Source organism: Lithobates pipiens, unplaced genomic scaffold, assembly GCF_037356315.1.
Source record: "Lithobates pipiens isolate NorthernLeopardFrog02 unplaced genomic scaffold, aLitPip1_a1.2 Scaffold_18, whole genome shotgun sequence".
NCBI lineage: Eukaryota > Metazoa > Chordata > Amphibia > Anura > Ranidae > Lithobates > Lithobates pipiens.
In genome coordinates, this window is record NW_027507758.1 from 147157524 (window position 1) to 147180168 (window position 22645).

The 22645-nt window shown below is 45.7% G+C and overlaps 1 protein-coding gene across 2 annotated transcripts in view; it reads left to right on the forward strand.

Moving 5' to 3' along the window:
- The first annotated feature begins 2295 nt into the window (after positions 1-2295).
- Positions 2296-22645, forward strand: part of TIAM2 (TIAM Rac1 associated GEF 2) — a 437269-nt gene continuing 416919 nt past the window's right edge. For both annotated transcript variants that reach the window (XM_077486237.1, XM_077486240.1), the window contains exon 1: positions 2296-2470. The gene's annotated coding sequence lies outside the window, so the exon portion shown is untranslated. The remainder of the gene's footprint in view (positions 2471-22645) is intronic.

A 22645-nucleotide genomic window follows, 5' to 3' on the forward strand; every position in this document is an offset into this window, starting at 1 on the left:
GACATTGTCATCATGACTTTATCCAATCATGGCTCATTCTATCCCCACAGTATAAAAGTATTCTTTCAATGGCATTTTCAGTGTGATTTTGATCTGGAGAGAGATGGAACAGGGCTCTGTTCAGTGCTATTAGTTAGTGTGCTATACTGTGCTACTTTGCTTCAATTGTCAGTGTAGAATATTAGTTTAGTGTCAGTGATAGTATGCGTGTGGTGAGGAGGACCATCATTCAGCTTTGCATAGTGTGCAGCTAGAATAGGGACAGCTCAGATAGTTTCACTGTAGTGTAGTGAGACCGTATCATTCATACATACATTCTTTAGTGTAGATTAGGGAAAGCTCATATAGTTTCAGTGTAGTATAATAAACTGTGTCAGTAATCTTTACATTAGTGTATTTTTAGAGTAGGGACAGTTCAGATAGCTTCAGCGTAGTGACAGTTGAATACCGTCTATTTGATTGTGTTACTGCCAGTTTAATGCCATTTACTTCTGTGCGCGTTACTGCCAGTTTAATGCCATTTACTTCTGTGTGCGCTACTGCTAGTTTAACGCCATATAGTTCTGTGTGTGTTACTGCCAGTTTAACGCCATTTACTTCTGTGTGTGTTACTGCCAGTTTAACGCCATATAGTTCTCTGTGCGTTACTGCCAGTTTAACGCCATATAGTTTTGCGTGCGTTACTGCCAGTTTAACGCCATATAGTTCTGAGCTTGTTAATGCCAGTTTAACGCCATATAGTTTTGCATGCGTTACTGCCAGTTTAACGGCATATAGGTCTGTGTGCGTTATTATTGCCAGTTTAACGCTGTATAGTTTTGTGTGCGTTACTGCCAGTTTAACGCCATATAGTTTTGCGTGCGTCACTGCCAGTTTAACGCCATATAGTTCTGTGATGTGTTACTGCCAATTTAACGCCATATAGTTTTGCATGCGTTCCTACCAGTTTAACGCCATATAGTTTTGCGTGCGTTACTGTCAGTTTAACGCCATATAGTTCTGTGTGTGTTACTGCCAGTTTAACGCCATATGGTTTTTTGTGCGTTACTGCCAGTTTAACGTCATATAGTTCTGTGTGCGTTACTGCCAGTTTTTACACCATATAGTTTTGTATGTGTTACTGCCAGTTTTTAACGCCATATAGTTCTGTGTGTCACTGTACATTTGGCGCATTCATGAAGTGCATCTACGTACAGATTTAAACTTCTTCTTTACATTAGCTTATAAGCAACACCCCCCCCCCCCCAATAATGTCTGGGAGGACAACAAGGAGAGGCAGACGTTCCCTTGGCACTTTGATCCGTAATTTTTAGTGGCACTGTGACATTGCGGCGGACAGATCGGACACTTATTTGGGACCAGTGACATTTATACAGCGACCAGTGCAAAAAAATGCACTGGTTACTGTATAAATGACACTGGCAGGGAAGTTTCTGATCAATAGGAACAGACGATCACACTGTACTCCCCTGACAGAATGGTGTTTGTTTACATTGACAGGTCCCCATTCTGGCTCTCTGTGGAGTGGTTGCGGGTGGCCAGCGGACATCATGGCTGCCCGCCACGTGCATCAGCTCGTCCGCTGTGCAGGTGCTATAGCTGTTAAAGGGACCGGCGTACAGGTATGGTGATTTGCAGGAACGAGCCGAACGGCCGCAGTATAATGACGGCGGCTGGTCGGCAAGCGATTAGATTGTTGTGCATTTCTGCAAAACACACAAAAAAAATGCATAGGTGTGAAACAAGGTGGGGGTTGTGCCATTAATTCTAAAGTATCTATGGCACCGCAGTGTGCCCGCCAAGATGATATCACACATTTCATGTCACGCGGTGTAGATGGCGCCTCAGAGGGGTGGTGGACAGCGCCACACATGTAAACAAGCATGTAAAAAGGCAGTGGAACGCATTAACACACGTTGTGTCACTGTTACAGCAACACTTGTGCATTTTCCATGCGTTATTCCCTGTTGTGTGAATGACCCCCTACCTAAAAAGCCCCTGCACTGCCCTTGTATTTCCAGAGGTGTTCCTCCGTTAGGTGCTCCATCTACATACCTAGGTCCTCACACCTCCACTCACTGCGGAGATCGGACCACAGTCAGCGACAGCACCGCTCTATATACCATCCACTTCTCAACGCTACTCTACAGGACACGCCCCGCGAGCGAGGACTGGCTGGAGCCCACTCTGTATGCAAATCTGAGCGCCCCTTATGGCTCGGGATTGGTGCGTTAGCCTGAGAGAAGGCGTGTCGTTGTGGGAACCACACCATGTCTCCTAGACATTCCCCAGACTCGCCGAGGGAAGGAGGTAAGGAAGGTCTGGAGCGCTGCTCGGGGAATAACAAAACGTTCGTCCTTTGTACTCCTCCGATCGCCTGGAAGGCTGGAAGGCGCAGCGGCCATCGCCGACAAGTTGCAGCTGCAGAAGATGGAAAACTTTGTGTCGGGTTAGCGGATGGTGAAGGAGGGTGAGTGTTCTCTATGGAGGGGACTTCTAGGGACTGTGATCAGAAATATCTGGTGCTGGAATGAGAATGAGAGGGGCTTTTACTGGATGCATGCTTTCACCTCTGTATGGAGATCAGCACAGGAGAGGGGGGTCTGGTCTGTTTGGATTGGGGGGGGGGGGGTCTGGGCTGTTTGGTTTGGGGAGGATCTGGGCTATTTGGATTTAGGGGGTGGTCTGGGCTGTTTGGTTTGGGGAGGATCTGGGCTATTTGGATTGGGGGGTCTGGGCTGTTTGGATTAGATGGGGGTGTGTGGGCTATTTGGATTGGGGGGTCTGGGCTGTTTGGAGTAGATATGGGGGGTCTGGGCTGTTTGGAGTAGATATGGGGGGGTCTGGGCTGTTTGGAGTAGATATGGGGGGAGGGTCTGGGCTATTTGGGTTGGGAGTGGGGTCTGGGCTATTTGGATTGGGGGGGGGTCTAGGCTGTTTGGATTAGATATGGGGGATCTGGGCTGTTTGGATAAGATATGAGGGGGGTCTGGGCTGTTTGGATTAGATATGGGGGGGTCTAGGCTGTTTGGATTAGATGGAGGGATCTGGGCTATTTGGATTGGGGGGGGGGGGTCTGGGCTATTTTGATTGGCAGGGGGTATGGGCTGTTTGGATTTGGGGGGGGGGGGTGGAAGTTTGATGACAGTTTTGCAGATGTGATGTGCATTGGATAGGTGTACACATATCACTGACACACATCCCAGCTAATGGCATCAGCCTCCTGTACGAGAGCTTTGCCTTTGTCTCCTGTATAGGGGATCAGTCCATGGACTTTTCCTTCTTCTCCTTTGGTGTGCTGCGGATGGTGCAGAGCCCCGTGTGCGTCACCTTTGTTGTGCAGCACACGTATGTATGTATGTATGTATGTATATATGTAGGAGACCTCCACGCTTCCTTCTGCTGCTCGTTGTTTTGTAGAATTGCATGATTGATGGAAACCTGGAGGAGGAAAATCCATCCCCCCCTCCTGTTGCTGTGTAGAAGGCACCCTCCAGTTCTGGTACTTACCTCTTTCTCTTCTGTCCACCCACACACACATTCTCTGACGCGTTGCAGCCAAGGCCGCATTAAAGCCCAACTCCAGGCTCCTGCACAAAGCGGTATTAATTTCAAAAGCAAACCTTTATTATATCGCAGCTTATCAATTATTCGATGTGATGGCTGCCTTCGTTTTATTTATTTTTTAGTCTTTCTTTCTTCTGTTTTCATCTGGGGATCCACCCAGCAAGTCTGTTTTTTTTTTTTTTCAAAGAACAAGCTCTCCAGCAGAATGTATCAGTTACAGAGATGGAATAAGGACCGGGTCCACCTGCGAGGAGGCAGGTTGTACATCGTGAGTAAGGCTGGGTTGACACTTGTGTGATCACAGACATTGCATGGGATTCGCACCGCATTGCTGTGCAGATCACATGCGATGTCTGTGAATCGCATCGCACCAAAATGGTGCAGGACCCTTTTTTTTTGGTCTCACCTATGCGATCCGATTTCTGCACCCTTGGCACTGCGGTCTGCGAACCGATCTGGGGGTGTCGATAAAGGAGAAGTCCAGCCTGAGCTCTTTATAGGCTGGGTTTCTCCTGTGGGTCACAGAAGTGCAATTCGTTTTGCACTACTGTGACCCATTTTCAGCAGAGCGTGGACTGAAGCCTGATCTTTGCTGACGTCACACAGATCTGTCCAGGCACTGCGTCATCCCGACAATAAAGTCTGGATCCACCAGCTGCCTGGACTGACCCCCATCTCAGCCTCCTAGCGAGCCACTCCCTGCGCCTCCACAACTCAGCGCTCCAATGAACGTGGAGGAGCAGAGCGGAGAGATGCTGATTGACAGTCAACAGCTCTCCTCTCAGGAGAACCGAGCCATCAGCGGTGTTCGATCGGGGGACAGATACAGCATTGGATCAATCCTGCATCCACCTAGGTAAGTATGAATCTGGGAAAAAAAAAACCATACTTCTCTTTTAACTTTATATTGACACCCGCAGCGGTTCGCAGATGTCATTGTGAACCGCCAGTGATTCAGGTGCGATGTGGGAACCTGCACAAGATCCGCATCGCACAAGTGTGAACCGGGGCTCTTTCAATTGACTTGTGTACAATCCACCAGTTGGAAGATTTTCTCTCAGTCAGCACCAGCGGATATAGCTGGCAGGGCTGATCAGTGTATTCTGATGGCAGGGAAGGCAGAGTACCCTCTGGTTGAATGGAAAAATAAATTACTCATGTTTGGCCAGCCTAACGGCCAGTTCACACCATAGTAATGCAGTCTGGATGCGTTCCAGGGGCTTTTCTGCAAGCGCATTTTTAATGCGTTCCAGTTAGTTTTTGATGTGTTTTTGGTGCGTGTCCAGTGCTTCCCCCCCTCTTTTTTGTTAACCTTAAATAAGGACAAGTGTGTTGCAGTGCATTTTTGGTGAATTTAGGTGCGTTCCGGTGCATTCCATTGCATTTTTGATGCGATTTACAGCGTTCCAGTACAGTCCAGTGCAGAAAAAATGCAGCATGTTCTACTTTTTTTTTCTAGATCTGGAACGCACTGGAACTGCAAGCCCTAGTGTAAACTATGCCATTGAAAACCATATAACTTACTTTCCATGCGTTTTTGATGCAGAAAAAAACGCACTGGACTGCATGTGGTGTGAACTGGCCCTTAAATTTACCTTCAACTACTTAGTGCACGGGTCTGCCTGATTCCAAACAAATTGAAAGTGTTTAGGTTTGACCTCATATTATATGGTTTTGTTAAATTCAAAGAAAATTGTATAGTAAGTATCCAGCTTAAATCTGTTGTTTTTCAACAGAACAAGCTGTCCTGCAGATGCAGCTGTTAGAGGGCTGAGACAAACCATTTACCTATAACAGAGGGGTGCTAACAGTGCCCAGCTTTTATTTATTCACAAAAAACCTTTATTCCAAAAGGAAAAAAAAAATTGCTGTAACTGATTATAAAGTGTGAGCTGGAGTTTGTCGTCAGTTTGTTAGTGTATCTAAATCTGCTAATACATTTAACACTCCCCCCCAGGCTAACAATGCTGACAAAGGTGCCCCCTGTGCTCTTTCATCCAGAGTGGAGGCACTTTAATACAGGAGGGGTGTTACCAGCCAGATCACCAGGTGAAAACAGAGGGGCCAAAAAGCCTAGAAAAGTAAAACAAATGCAGCCACCACATCTAATGATTGGTAAGCTGCAATATAGTACATTTTTGGTTCAGGTTTAATGCCGCTTTAAGCCTTCGTTCACATTGGAGCGACTTGTCATGTGATTTGATGCCGTCTTTGCAGTGACGCATCGATTTGAAAAAGTAGTTCCTGCACTACATTTGGCGATTTCGGATGTGACTCGCATAGACATCTGTGCATTAAGCCGCACAAATGTCTTCAAAGTCGCACACTGACATGCAGCTTTGAAATCGCACGATTAAGTCCCACAATTTCAAAGCCACATTCATTATGCAGGAGGGGTAACTTCTTTTTACTGCTAGTTAACCACTGCAATACCAGACACTTTCACCCCCTTCCTGCCCAGGGCAATTTTCAGCTTTCAGCACTGTCACACTTTGAATGACAATTGCGCGGTCATGCAACACTGTACCCAGATGGTATTTTTATCTTTTTTTTTTTTTTATACAAGTAGAGCTTTCTTTTGGTGGTATTTGATCACCACTGGGTTTTTTCATTTTTTGCTAAATAAATGTAAAAAGGCCGAACATTTCGGAAAAAAGTTGAATTTTTTATTTGTTTCTGTAATAAAGATTTTGCAAATACAAAATGTAATAAATATATATAATATAATAAATAATACTTCTTCATAAATTTAGGTTACATTTTATTCTGCTACCTTCCTTTGGTGAAAAAACAAAAAAATCTGGGTATATTCCACAGACCAAAAAAAAATAAAAATTGTGAATTTTTTTTTTATTTCTTAATTTTCCAAATAATTGTGAATTGCAACTTCAAAAACTCACCGTGCCTCTTACTTAATACCTTGGACTGTCTACTTTCCAAAAAGGGGTGATTTGTGTATCTGTACTGTCCTGACATTTTCGGGATTTGAGAAATGAGATAGGCCATCAGTACATAAGGATTGATCGATTTTCAGATATAGAGTGGATATAAATAGTCGACACACCCCTGTTAAAATGTCAGATTTCTGTGATGTAAAAAAATGAGACAAAGATAAATCATTTCAGAACTTTTTCCATCTTTAATGTGACCTATAAACTGTACAACTCAGTTTAACAATAAACTGAAATCTTTTAGGTAGAGGGAAGTAAAAATAAAATAATATGGTTGCATAAGTGTGCACACCCTTAAACTAATACTTAGTTGAAGCACTTTTTTATTTCATTACAGCACTCAGTGTTTTTGGGTATGAGTCTATCAGCATGGCACATCTTGACTTGGCAATATTTGCCCATTCTTCTTTACAAAAACACTCCAAATCTGGCAGATTGTGAGGGCATCTCCTGTGCACAGCCCTCTTCAGATAACCCCACAGATTTTCAATCAGATTCAGGTCTGGGCTATGGTTGGGCCAGTCCAAAACTTCTTCTGGTGAAGCCATGTGTTTGTTGATTTGGATGTATGCTTTGCGTCATTGTTGTGCTGAAATATGAAGTTCCTCTTCTTGTACAGCTTTCTAGCAGGAGCCTGAAGGTTTTGTGCCAATATTGACTGGTATTTGGAACTCTTCATAATCCCCCTACCTTGACTAAGGCCCATGTTCCAGCTGAAGAAAAACAGGCCCAAAGCATGATGCTTCCACCACCATGCTTCATGGTGGGTATGGTGTTTTTTCGGTGATGTGCAGTGTTGTTTTTGCCCCAAACATATCTTTTGGAATTGTGGCCAAAAGTTCAACCTTGGCTTCATCAGACCATAACACATTTTTCCACATGCTTTTGGGAGACTTCAGATGTGTTTTGTGTTTTAGCCAGGCTTGGATTTTTTTCTTCTTGCCACTCTACCCCATAGTCCAGACATATGAAGAATATGGGAGATTGTTGTCACATGTACCACACAGCCAATACTTGCCAGATATTCCTGCAGCTCCTTTAATGTTGCTGTAGGCCTCTTGGCAGCCTCCCGGACCAGTTTTCTTATCTTTTCATCAGTTTTGGAGCGGCGTCCAGTTCTTTGTAATGTCACTGTTGTGCCATATTTTCTTCACTTAATGAGGACTTCCTTCCTTCCACTGACTGATGCCTTTTAACAATGAGATCCCTCTGATGCATTGGAAGCTCTCTGTGGACCATGGCTTTTGCTGTAGAATGCGACTAAGAAAATGTCAGGAAAGACCTACTAGAACAGCTGAACTTTATTTGGGATTAATCAGAGGTACTATGCTCTTGATTTGTTTTTCAGGCACATTTTGCAAAAAAACTTGCAAAAAAAACACACCGTGGGGTCCTTCCCCAGGTCTATATAGGTGTATACCAGGCCCTTCTGGTCCAGTATGTATTTGGAGTCCCCCCCAAATCCATAGCATACCCTTATTCGAGCATGCCAGGTCAGAAAAGGGAGGAGACGAGTGAGTGCCCCCCCCTCAAACCATACCAGGCCGCATGCCCTCAACATGGGGGGGATGGGTGCTTTGGGGGGCTTATCAGAATCTGGAAGATCCCAGATCCTGCCCCCCCATGTGGAAGGATATCAGGTACAAAATACACCTACCCATTCACCTTAAAAAGCAGTGAAATCTAAAAAAGAACCCAACAAAATCGTTTTTGACAAGTCCTTTATTATAAAATATTAGGGTTGTCGAGAAGAGGCACTTGTCCCCATCAACATTGGGGAAAGGTGCTTTGGGGGGACTCCCATCCCCTCTCCCCATGTTGAGGGCATGTGGCCTGGTATGGTTCAGGCGCTTGCTTGTCCCCTCTCTTTCCTGACCTGCCGGGCGGCATTTTTGGATAAGGGTCTGGTATGGATTTTGAGGGTACCCCACTCCATTTTTTTATAAAATGTTGGTGGGGGTCCGAATCCATACTATACCTGAAGGGCCTGGTATAGCCCTGGGTGGGGACCCCATGCTGTTTTTTTTTTTTTCTGGCAACTTTATTTTTTTACATTCAGCTGTCGGCTATATACAGTGTTGAAATAAAAACCGCAAAACACAAAATTGTTTCTCAAACACAACACTCATGTTTCTGGTGCAGTTCCATTGAAGTTTATTACCTGCAAATCGCGGGAAATAAGTCCCCAACCCTATTCAAGAACGCATTGGCTGCAAAACGCATAGATGTGAACTTTTACCATAGGAAACCATGTTAAATGGACTGTAGTGCGTTGCGAAAAACGCAATAAAAAACTCATATGTGTGAACCTAGGGTTACAACCCCTTTAATTGCTGGATCTCCAGATGAAAATAGAAAAAAAAGCCTAAAAAAGAGAACTAATAGAGCCATTGCATCTAAGATTTGGTAAGAGGCAATATCACAATGCTTTTGGGCTTAATACCGCTTTAACTGTACAAAATAACAAGAGAAATGAGAGGTGGTTTTATGTTTCTTGAACTGTATTGAGTCTTTGGACTCCTCTCAGGAAAGTTTTACATGTTGAGATTTTGTGCTGCCCCCTTCAGTTCTCCTTACCTTTAGGCCCATCAGTGCTATTATGGCGAATATAGCCTTGGGCGGAAATGTCAGCATTCAGGGCCATGGCTCACTAGCTACTTTTTAGCAGCGATCTGTAACAAATCTCTCTGCTTGTTTTCTTTCAACATTTGTAGCTAGCTACTTATCTGTACAGCTACAGATTGTCAGTGTGCCATGACTGTCAGCAACTGTGTTGAATAAGATGAGTGGCTACTGTAGCTGGGGATTCTGATGCTGCAATATGTCAATTGAAACTGGCCTACAAAATAGTTGGGATTTCTACGACACCGACCAGTCGTTGAGTGCAACAAAGCCTGTTTGTCCCATGCTGATTTCTAAACATCTCCAAGTCTATGTACAAACAGTAAAGTGAACTGTTGGGCTTTGTTATCTTATACTTTTTTTCCCTAAACCATACCAGGTCACATGCCCTCAACATGGGGGGGGGGATGCTTTATGGGGCTTATCAGAATCTGGAATCCGCCCCCCCCCCATGTGAAAGGGTATCAGGTAAATCGTAGCCCCACCCATTCACCTCAAAAAGCAGTGAAATGTAAAAAGGAACCCAACAAAAAGTTTTTTGACAACGCCTTTATTAATAAAATATAAACCACCGGCCAGGGTTGTCGGGAAGAGGCCCTTTTCACTATCGACTTGGGGGAAAGGTCCTCGGGGGGCACCCATCCTGCACCATGTTGAGGGCATGCAGCCTGTTATGGTTCAGGGGAGGGGGCGCTTGCTTGTCCCCTCTCTATCCTGACCTGCTAGGCGGCATGCTCGGATAAGGGGCTGGTATGGATTCTGGGGGGGATCCCCAGATTTCTTGAAAATTTGCTTCTGCACCATAGGGGAAAGCTGCACTTTAATGTAAACTCACCCCTACCAAAGCTAGAAATCTCTGGTGCAAGCACCTATGCATGCTGATCTTTAAAGAGGAAGTAAACCCTGATGGGTTTACTTCCTCTTTGATTCCCTGCAAAGGTAAAGCATAATGGACTACTATGCATCGCATAGTAGTTCATTATGTGTCACTTACCTGACACAGGAGCCAGCGAAGTCACCGCTGTCCCCTGTAGTCCGAAGCATCCATCTTCTCGGTGGGTCTCGCTGCTCCACCGCTGTCATTTGGCAAAGCCGCGATGACTTCACTCCTGCACATGTGCACGGGAGCTGCCACTCGCGGCATATCGTCGTCGACAGCGGCGCGCTCAGTGCGCCTGCGCGCCGCTGTCTACGGCGCATGTGCCGTAGACAGCGGTGCCTGTCTTTCGGCAAATATCTCCTAAACCGTGTAGGTTTAGGAGATATTTCTTGGACCTACAGGTAAGCCTTAATTTAGGCTTACCTGTAGGTCAAAGTTGGTTGTAAGAGTTTACAACCACTTTAAACATCTTCAAGTCTATGTACAAACAGTAAAGTGAACTGTTGGGCTTTTAGTTATTTTATGCTTTTTTTCTATAAATCTTTTTTCTGGATTAAAAAAAATAAATAAAAGCAAACATCTCCAAGTCCTATGTAAAATAAACTATTCATTATTTTACTTATATTTTTAATAATTTCACTTCCTGGAAACTGATACTGGTGACGTAGCCAGTGCCTCACAGTTGACCCCTGGAAAGGCTACCTCACCTGTGCTTTACAGGGAGATCTGATTTTGCAAAATCACAGGGTAGAGGGGCGAATGTAACTACTAATAAGGCCCCTTTCACACATCCGAACTGTATGTCTGTATTTCATCCATCCGTTTGCGGATGAAATACGGACATACATGCATTCCGCAGACACCTGATATCTTCCGTCTCCACAATGGTCCGATTCTGCAGACGGAGGAAAATCCTATTTTTCTATCCGTCTGCAGAGCGGATCGGATGAACACGCACAGACGGTCCGTGTTCATCCGATCCCCCATAGAGCAGAGCGGAGATCTGACAGGGCGGTCCCGGCACAGTGTGCCGGGACCGCCCTGTCATCCGCCGGCTCAGCGGGGATAAACGGAGCGATCCCCGCTGAGCAAGCGGATCATCACAGGGCTGATCATTACGGATCCGTCCCGTGTGAAAGGGGCCTAATTGTATTTGTTTTACTAATGAGATTGCATTAGTGTAGTCTGGTTAAATAAAGCGTTTGCTACTCCAACACTTCATATTTCTGATATGTGCCTGCTGTACCGTGTACTTGTATGAGAAAGTATACTGTTTTTTTTGTATTGTTTCCTTTATGTGAAATCCCTGGTGTTCCTGTTAGTCTCCTTACTTTCCTATTAAAAACTGACCATACTAAGCAGGAGAGCACAGTGTGGTCAGTTCTCTAGCTATGCTGGGAACTTAGTATGATCAAACTTGTCCTGACATGCCCCAGCTGCACAGCCATTCACTGGGAAGCTCAGTGTGCTTCTGCTTCTCCTCCCCAGCTCTTATGCAGCTGAGAACAGAGGGAATGTGATCACTTATTAAAAAATAAATAAAATTATAAAATAAATTGAAAAAAAAAAACGGAAAAAAAAGATAATAATGTATTTGTATATCTGTACACAAATGTTTTGCCTTTCATTTCTAATTTAAACTGAATGGGTTGTTTTAGAAGGTGATCATGCAAGTGGGTCTGCCTTAAGTTGGCCTAAGGTATTACAGGGCATCCATACTGTATATACAGGTATGATCCATCCATGTGCCACCATTCATGTTCAGGCCTATGGAGCAGGTCAGGAAACCTCACCCCTGCAGGGTTAGTTATCTAACTGACAGCTATAATTTCTAGTGATGAATCTTGGCCAGCAGAGTCGATGAATAATCTGTAGACAAAGAATGTCCAGATCAGTAGTCTTTCACCTTATGTTCATGGACTCCTGCTTCATTTCTGCAGGGCTTGTTTTCCTTCACATGTAGAAGCACGTTTGAGAAAGTAGCAAAACCATTTTCTTTGCCTTTTATGTGCTTTGTATCAGTTACCATCAGTTTATTTACATCAGATTGCTCCCATTTATATCTATTAACATCATTTTACATCACAGTGGGGGTTATTTACGAAAGGCAAATCCACTTTGCACTGCAAGTGCACTTGGAAGTGCAGTCACTCTAAATCTAAGGCCGCGTACACACGCGCGGACTGTTCGCCCAACCTTGTTCGGCAAACAGTTTGTCAAACAGTCCGCTCAAAATTTGCATGAGCGGACTTGCCCACACACGAGCGGACTGTTTGACGAACAAGGTTGGGCAAACAGTTCGCTCAACTTTTGAAATGAACGGACTCGCCCACGTAAGGAGGAGGCAAATCCGCCCATTTCGAGCGCGTGTACAGGTAGGCGGGGCCCGCGAAGGAGACGTCGCGGGCTCCGCCGCCTGGAATGGGCTTAAAGGGGAACCCCAACGCCGAAAAAAATCGGCGTGGGGGTTCCCCCCAAGTCCACACCAGACCCTTGTCCGAGCACGCTACCCGGCCGGCCAGGAAAGGGGGGCGAGCGAGCGCGCCCCCCCCCTCCTGAGCCGTACCAGGCCGCGTGCCCTCAACATGGGGGGGTGCCTTGGGGAAGGGGGGGGGCCGCGCGGCCCCCCCACCCCAAAGCACCTTGTCCCCATGTTGATGAGGACAAGGGCCTCTTCCCGACAACCCTGGCCGTTGGTTGTCGGGGTCTGCGGGCGGGGGGCTTATCGGAATCCGGGAGCCCCCTTTAAGAAGGGGGCCCCCGGATACCGGCCCCCCACCCTATGTGAATGAGTATGGGGTACAATGTACCCCTACCCATTCACCTGTGAAATAAAGTACAAATAAAAACACAACACAGGGGGAAAAAATATTTTATTGCACAGCCGGGGGTCTTCCGTCTTCGGGGGTCTTCTCGCCGGACTCCTCCGCTATGTGTGTGTAGCTCTTTTGCCAGCGGAGGAGTCCGGCTTTCTTCCTCCCCGCCGCCGGCCTCTTCTCCCGACTTCGGGGGTCTTGTCCCCCTCTTCGGTTCTTCTGCCGGGCCACCGCGCCTGGTCCGGTGGCCCGGTCTTCTGTCGCCGTCTTCCGTTCTTCTGTCGCCGCCTTCGGTTCTTCTGCCGGGCCACCGCGCCTTCTTGTAGCTCTTTTACAGGCGGTGGCCCGGTCTTCTGTCGCCGTCGCCGCCTTCCGTTCGTGTTCTTCTTCTTGTTCTTCTTGTTCTTCTCCAGGCGATGTTGACACGTCGCTCCCTCCGGCCGGAATGCCAGAGCCGCCCTGCGCTGTGACTTATATAGTGACAATGGGGTGGGGTCACATGGTATATGTCACATGGGTTGATGTCACATGGTGACCCCGCCCCCTTACGATGTCATAGTCCCCATGTGACATCAACCCATGTGACCAACCCATGTGACATATACCATGTGACCCCGCCCCATTGTCACTATATAAGTGACCGCACAGCGCGTCCCCGGCATTCCGGCCGGAGAGCTCGTCGAGTCAACATCGCCTGGAGAAGAACAAGAAGAACAAGAAGAAGAACAAGAACGGAAGGCGGCGACGGCGACAGAAGACCGGGCCACCGCCTGTAAAAGAGCTACAAGAAGGCGCGGTGGCCCGGCAGAAGAACCGAAGGCGGCGACAGAAGAACGGAAGACGGCGACAGAAGACCGGGCCACCGGACCAGGCGCGGTGGCCCGGCAGAAGAACCGAAGAGGGGGACAAGACCCCCGAAGTCGGGAGAAGAGGCCGGCGGCGGGGAGGAAGAAAGCCGGACTCCTCCGCTGGCAAAAGAGCTACACACACATAGCGGAGGAGTCCGGCGAGAAGACCCCCGAAGACGGAAGACCCCCGGCTGTGCAATAAAATATTTTTTCCCCCTGTGTTGTGTTTTTATTTGTACTTTATTTCACAGGTGAATGGGTAGGGGTACATTGTACCCCATACTCATTCACATAGGGTGGGGGGCCGGTATCCGGGGGCCCCCTTCTTAAAGGGGGCTCCCGGATTCCGATAAGCCCCCCGCCCGCAGACCCCGACAACCAACGGCCAGGGTTGTCGGGAAGAGGCCCTTGTCCTCATCAACATGGGGACAAGGTGCTTTGGGGTGGGGGGGCCGCGCGGCCCCCCCCTTCCCCAAGGCACCCCCCCATGTTGAGGGCACGCGGCCTGGTACGGCTCAGGAGGGGGGGGGCGCGCTCGCTCGCCCCCCTTTCCTGGCCGGCCGGGTAGCGTGCTCGGACAAGGGTCTGGTGTGGACTTGGGGGGAACCCCCACGCCGATTTTTTTCGGCGTTGGGGTTCCCCTTTAAGCCCATTCCAGGCGGCGGAGCCCGCGACGTCTCCCTCGCGGGCCCCGCCTACCTGTACACGCGCTCGAAATGGGCGGACTTTCCGAGCGGGAACAGTCCGCTCATTTCGAAAGTACAGCGGACAGGCCCACACACGGGCGGACTGTTCGCTCAAACACAGTTTCAGCGGACAGTTTTTCGGAATTTCCGAAAGACTTTGTCCGTCCAACTGTCCGCTGAAACTGTCCGCTGAAAGCCCACACACGAGCGGACTGTCCGCCCAAACACTGTTCAGCGGACAAGGTTGGGCGAACAGTCCGCCCGTGTGTACGCGGCCTAAGGGGTAGATCTGAAATGAGGGGAAGCTCTGCTGATTTTATCATCCAATCATGTGCAAGCTAAAATGCTGTTTTTTTATTTTCCTTGCATGTCCCCCTCGGATCTACAGCGACTTTATTTCCAAGTGCACTTTCAGTGTAAAGTGGATTTTCCTTTAGTAAATAACCCCCATAATATCATTTTTCTATAACATAAGCAGATCAAAATTGTGCATATTTCATACAGAAACATTAAGTTTTTAATAAGAACTGGAGGAAAACTCCAGGCAGATAATAAAGTTGAACTCTGGGAATTACGCAAAAAGACTGCAGGGGATAAATGCCTGTTAACTAAAGGGAAATCTGTTTTTAGCGTAAGGGATGGTTATAACCCCTGTCAGGTTTTTTTTTTTTTTGCCTAATGTGATTCATTTGGCAGATTTTCCTTCACTTCCTGTCCTATAGCCAAAGCAGGAAGTGAGAAAGAAATCCCTCCAAAGTGGGGGAATCCTGGGGTGTCACCAGAACTAGTGTCCTCATTGGAAGATATCCCCTCTATTAATGTTCTGGTGTCAATCCACAATTTGGGATTTTCTTTTACTTTCATTTTCCAATGATAATGGTAAACAGGACAATAGGGAGAGGTTGGATCTCTCTAACAGGGGCACAGACAGCAATATAATCTGACAGGTGTTCTAATTCTTCGCCACTCTGTCCAACCACCCCCCCCCCCCCCCACAAAAAAAAAATGTTTTGCTGAAGCCCATTTTTGGCTGATGTAACCAAACTGCTCCAGTCTCTGTATGTATCCCAACAATAATGTCAGGATCCACCTGGATGCCTGATCGCAGCTCAGCCTCTCAGCACAGAACCTGAGACAGTCACTTTTGTCTTCTCCACAGCCTGGCATTCCAGTGGGTGCTGGTGGGAAAGAGCACAGAGCGATGAATGACAGCCAGCGCTCTCTGCTCAGAGCGGACCCAAGAACTGAGCGATCAGCAGTTGCTTACTTAGTTCAGGAGCATTGGTGTGATTGCCCAGTTGTATACGTGGGAATGTATGTTTTCTTTTTTTGTTTTGTTTCCCATCATCTCACACCTCTCTTTTAAGTCTAGGAATAGAGGAATAAGCACTTTTGTGTTTCATAATGTAGGCATTTTTATGTGTGCTGTGAATGCTTTGTTGTATATGTTCTCCAAAGAGATATGGTACCTGCTATACTAAGGTTATGTTCTGTTCCATACATCTCAGTGGCGGGTGCGTTTTGTCAAAATACAGTGAAAATGTAAGGCCCTAACTAGACCTTTGTGTTACAGTAAGGCCCCTTTCACACTGACGACCCGTTCAGGCCCGCCTGTCAGTTTTTCAGGCGGACCTGAACGGGTGCTCCATAGAGCTCTATGGAGCGTCGGATGTCAGCGGTGACATGTCCGCTGACATCCGACCCGCTCCGATCCGAAAAAGTGTGACGGAGGAAAAAGCTATTTTTCCATCCGTCTGTGGATCGGATCGGATGACGACGGGCACTGCGGTCCGTCATCATCCGATCTCCCATAGGGGAGAGCGGCGCTGTGACAGATCCGTCCCTGCGCAGTGTGCAGAGACGGAGCTGTCATCTCCCTGCTCAGCGGGGATCGGCGGAGTGATCCCCGCTGAGCAAACGGACATCCACGGGGCGGATCAGAACTGATCCGCCCCGTGTGAAAGGACCCTAAGGCACTGAAATATTTGAATGCCGCCCTGATGTAGCCAGAGGGATACAATACGTGTAGATCGGTGCACAACATTGCATAGATCTGTGCGTTGCGTTTGCTGCATTGAAAAAATGTACGTCTGTTAATACCTGCATTGTGGCACATTAGCAGCATTCACAAAATGAGTTGGCTAGCTTACCACAATGAACATTAACCTCCCTGGCGGTACCATTATTTCGGATTTTAGGTGCTAAAAGCGGTACCATTATTTTGCATGAAAATTTGGCGTTTTATATTGTAGTCCTGCAATTCTTAGGAATAACTCTCTTAAATCTGTCCAAACCAGAGTCTAGCAGACATCCCGGGTATGATAAAGTTTGAAAAATTAAATCATAAATTATAATATAAGAAATAATTATAAATAATTGTACCAAATAATAATATAACAATAATAAAAATTATTCAATAATGTAATCACATCAAAAACACTGAAATTTGCTCAGTTGCAGAATTGTCACTGTCATTACTTTTCAGTATTTGATGACGAATCTCCCCACAAATCGCTATCGCTCAATTCTGCGAGTGATTCTAATTTATTATCGCTGTTTTCTAGCTGCTCTAAAATCATTTTTGATGTACAGTGACAGTTTTGGTTGCTATGGACAATCTCCAGTTTCCAGGTATAAAGAACAGTTTTTATTATATAAAACTGCATGCAGGACACTGGGCAGACCACTAGGGACAACGGGGATGTGAAATGTTTACATACAGCAATGTAATCTGTAAGATTACATTATACTGTATGTTTACTGTTTATTTCACTTTTTGAATTTGGCGCCGATCTCCGTGCCCGTGCGTCGCAACGCTCGCAGGGCACGGAGATCGCCGATGTGATAGATCGAGCGAGACACGGCTCGCTCGTACAGCGGGGAGACGACGCTGGATCCGAGGGAGAAGGTGAGTATTCCTCCTCCTGGATCCAGCGATGCAGTCCCGAGTCTGACTCGGGGATACCGCTAATGGTATAAAAAATCCACCCCGAGTCAGACTCGGGAAAACCGTCAGGGGGGTTAACAGGCTACATACTGCACCTTAAGACATTTGCGGTAACACACTGAAATGCAGCAGAGATACAGCATTGTAACTTTTGTGCATAGTTTCACAGTTTAAAGGGAATGTGCATATTATCTTTCTTTGTCAATGACATTTTGAAGGTATTATTTTTTTTTTACTAATCAGATAAATGGAAGATATTTCTAATATTCAAATATCAATAGTCTATTCTCAGGCCAGCAGGTGGAGCTCTGATTTACTTTTCACCTCATTAGCATGATTACTTTCAGCTGTTGTGAAAAAATGGTGTAGCTTAACATTAATATATCATCACAGCTGTGACTCCTCAGATTTAATGAGGAGAATTAGACCTCTTTCACACTGGGGCGGGGCGGGACGGTAAAGCTGTTTTAGACCCCTTTCACATCGAGGGCGTTTTGCAGGCGCTATAGTGTTAGAAATAGCGCCTGCAATCCACCTTTAGACCCCTTTCACACCAAGGGTGTTTTGCAGGCACTATAGCGTTAGAAATAGCGCCTGCAATCCGCCCTAAAACTGCTGCACCGTTGTCTGTAGTGTGAAAGCCCCGAGGGCTTTCATACTGCAGTGGTGCGCTGCCAGGATGTCAGGAAATGTCCTGCCAGCAGCTTCTTTGGAGCGGTGTGTTTACCGCTCCTCCACCGCTGCTCCCCATTGAAATCAATGGGGCATCGCTGTAATAACGCTAGCAAAACGCCGCTATTGCAGCGTATTGCCGGCGGTTTTAACCCTTTCTCGGCAGCTAGCGGGGGATAAAAGCACCCCGCTAGCGGCCGAAATGCGCCGCAAATCTGAAGGTAAAACGCAGCTAAGAAGCTTCTTTTCGGGCAACAAATGAACATAGGGTAGCCTATTCAAGCAAATGGACTGCCCTACGTGACATGGAGAATCGTGTGAAAATCGCATGTCAAACTGTGAACTGGGCCTTAGCAGAGTGTACTTCTCTAAACTGAGAAAATAAAGTGTTACTAAATCCAGGACCCTGCATTCACTATATCTGGTCTCCCGCGGTACACAGAACATAGAAATGCAATTATTTTAGTAAAGATAAACTGCTAAATACCTTTCTCATCAGCAGGATATAGCAGTCTTGTAACTTAAATCAGTGCCCAGCTGAGCACTGGGTTAAATTTGTAGGATGAGTTTGCATTCTCCTCTGACTGTCCTATGAGGCTGCATGACTCCTGAACCTCTGTCTGGATAGTGCTGATTGGCCCTGTGCTGATCACATGTGTTGTGCTATATTATCACAACAACATGAACCCTTCTATAAAAAAAAAAAAAAACTCTCTAGCAATACACACCAAACTAAGCATGCACAAAGTGTCTCTGAGGACTAGGGGAGGATCAGAGAAGATAGGGTTAAGCATTCAATGAGGTGTATTAATCCCTTAGGCTCCACAATGAGTATAACAAGCATGCTTTACTGCATATACTGTACGGACTGATTTTACTGTTATGATATTAGTAACACTTCAACTAACAGATGAGAAACAATCCCCTTTGTTAATAAGGAGCAACTTGTTCCAGTTTCTATGCTGTGTCTGCATCTGACACAGCATAGAGAGCAGGAGAGCGGTGGCTGCATGCTGTATCTCCCTCTGCCTGCCCCTGGCCAACTGAGAGCAAGAGGGGGAATGAAGTATGTTAACCCTGTGCTTGCTGAGTTTTAGCAGCTGGTCATTTAAGCAGTGAAAGGAGCTTTCCCTGCCTGTATGAGGGCCCAGCCCTTGTAGCGTGTGCAATGCATGGGTAGAGAGAGGTATGTGAACTGTCTGCCAGGTTACACAGTAGATTGTTCACATACCATGCCAGGTCAAAGCTAATGGGGTGCTGCAGCAGTTTTCCATATTAAAAAAAACTCTTCGATCTCTTTGTTAATTAGACACAGAACCCATGCTATTCCACTCTTAAGCTGGCCATACATTATACAAATTTCTTATTCAATTTCCTTTAGATTTACCTTCAACTATGTAGTGCAAGGGCCTGCATGATTGCATATACATTGAAAATGTTTAGGTTTCACCTCATTGTTTTGGTAAATCTAAAGAAAAATTGTAAAAGAAAATTGTATAATGTATGGCCGGCCCGAGATAGAAACTGATGTGAGTGGTGCAGATAGACACATTATGCATCACAAATAATTGCATCTCTATATTCATTAACACATCATTAAAGTGTAATTTCACCTTTACAGAAAAATCTGTAAGGTGAACTTACACAGGACCCCCTCCCCACCCTCTGTAAAGGTGAATGTACCCTTTAAATGCTTTTTTTTTTTTTTTTAATGCAAGCTGAGTAGCGGAGTTTAACAAGGAATCTGGCTCTTGCAGTCCATGTACAGCAGAGGTTAGATAGAGGGACAGATGAGCAGCTCAGTTTGACAGTCAGGTGTGGTGCATTTTAAGGAGTGTACTAATAGCAGGATAGAACAGAGTGAGAGGGAGATGAGCTCATTAGTCTGCTGCTTCTCTTTTCACTGGCCAGTCATAGGCTGAGGATGGGATGTAGACCTGTGAAAACGTACACACGATCGGAATTTTGGTCGGAAAAGGCGCTGATGGTTTTCCCGATGGAATTCCAATGGGATTTCGCTCAAGCTGTCTTGCATACACACGGTCACACCAAACTCAGACCGTCAAGAACGCGGTGACGTACAATGCGTACGACAGGACTAGAAAAAGGAAGTTCAATAGCCAGTAGCCAATAGCTTCCGTCTCGTAGTTGAATCTGAGCATACGTGAGTTTTTGCGCGTCGGAATTGCATACACACGATCGGAATTTCCGATAGAAACTTTTTCCGTCTAGAAAATTGAGAACATGCTCTCAATCTTTTGCTGGCGGAAATTTGCCCAGCAAAATTCCGGTGGAGCATGCACATGGTCACATTTTCTGACAAAAAGCTCTCATCTGTCTTTTGCTGGCCGAAATTCCGACTGTGTGTACGCAGCATAACAGAGAAAAATCAGATCCCTTTTCCTGTCAGGCAGGGCCGTGCTCAGGGCTGGTTGGACAGAAATATAAATCCTTTGGCATGTAAACTCCATTATAAGTATTTTATCGGTTTATCTGTTTGCCTGGGATTCATCTTTAACTTCAATTGGCTCTACAGTATACCGTGGATATAAAAAGTCTACACACTTCTGTTAAACTGTCAGGTTTCTTTGATGTAAAAAAATTAGACAACCATAAATCATTTCAGAACTTTTCCCACCTTTAATGTGACCTATAAACTCAATTGAAAAACAAACTAAAATCTTTTAGGAGGGCAAAGTAAAAATAAAAAATAAAATATTCTGGTTGCATAAGTGTGCACACCCTCTTATAACTGGGGATGTAACTGTGTTCAGAATTAAGCAATCACATTCAAGCTCATGTTAAATAGGAGTCAGTACACAGGACTTTAAATGCCATAATTTAAAGTGCCTCTGATTAAACACAAATAAGGTTCAGCTGTTCTAGTAGGTCTTTCCTGACAGCAAAATCCATGGTACACGGAGAGCTTTCAAAGAATCAGAGGGATCTCATTGTTAAAAGGTATCAGTCAGGAGAAGGGTACAAAAGAATTTCCAAGGCATTAGATATACCATGGAACAAAGTGAAGACAGTCATCATCAAGTGGAGAAAATATGGCACAACGGTACGGTGACATTACCAAGAACTGGATGTCCCTCCAAAATTGATGAAAAGACGAGAAGAAAACTGGTCCGGGAGACTGCCAAGAGGCCTACAACAACATTAAAGGAGCTGCAGGAATATCTGGCAAGTTCTGGCTGTGTGGTACATGTGACAACAATCTCCCGTATTCTTCATATGTCTGAGCTATGGGGTAGAGTAACAAAAAGGAAGCCTTTTCTTACCAAGAAAAACATCCAAGTCCAGCTACATTTTCCAAAAACGCATCTGAAGTCTCCCAAAGGCCTGTGGGAAAATGTGTTACGGTCTGATGAAGCCAAGGTTGAACTTTTTGGCCCTAATTCCAAAAGATATGTTTGTCGCTAAAACAAACACTGCACATCACCAAAAGAACACCATACCCACCATAAAACATGGAGGTGACAGCATCATGCTTTGGGGCTTCTTTTCTTCAGCTGGAACAGAGGCCTTAGTCAAGGTAGAGGAAATTATGAAGAGTTCCAAATACCTGTCAATATTGGCACAAAACCTTCAGGCTTCTGCTAGAAAGCTGAACAGGAAGAGGAACTTCATCTTTCAACATGACAACAACCCAAAGCATACATCCAAATCAACAAGGGAATGGCTTCACCAGAAGAAGATTAACGTTTTGGAATGGCCCAACCAGAGCCCAGACCTGAATCCCATTGAAAATCTGTGGGATGACCTGAAGAGGGCTGTGCACAGGAGATGCCCTCGCAATCTGCCAGATTTGGAGTGTTTTTGCAAAGAAGAGTGGGCAAATATTGCCAAGTTAAGATATGCCATGCTGATAGACTCATACCCAATAAGACTGCTTGCTGTAATAAAATCAAAAAGTGATTCAACAATGTATTACTTTAAGGGTGTGCACACTTATGCAACCATATTAATTATTTTTTTTTATTTTTACTTCCCTCCACCTAAAAGATTTCAGTTTGTTGTTCAACTGAGTTGTACAGTTTATAGGTCACATTAAAGATGGAAAAAGTTCTGAAATTATTTATTAACAGGGGTGTGTAGACTTTCTTTTATATCCACTGTAAATTTGCTACCTTGGATTTGTCCAGCCCCGTACACAAATCCAGTCCAGAAGGTATGCCGTCATCTTGCTGATCAATTTGAAAGGTAGGACATGGAAAAAATGAGACGTTCAGCTGTGAATGTCCTTATGTTTGCTTCTGCGTGGTTACACGTGACAGAAAACCAAATAAACATCTATTAACAAGTGTCGACACTGGCACCATAGTGTGAATGTCTCATTGACTGTGTACCGTGTGTTTAAAGAAAATCTGTCAGGATGAATATTACCTTTTACAGCCAAGACTCCCACTTAGCATGTGGAGCTGAGCTGTCATGGCCTAGCTCCCTGGAGTAGAGCTTGTTTTTGGGGGGGCTACATCATTGTTCAGCAGGGCATAACCATTTTGCAGTAGAACAAGCGCCCCTTCTTGGAGTTGGGCATAATGTGCTTTCAGCATTTGATGGGAGTGTCAATTGAACCTGAACTGGTAAACAGGTTCTTTTTTCATTGTGGTGAAATTAAATCATGGGGTGTAACTAAAAAGCCTTTTCCAC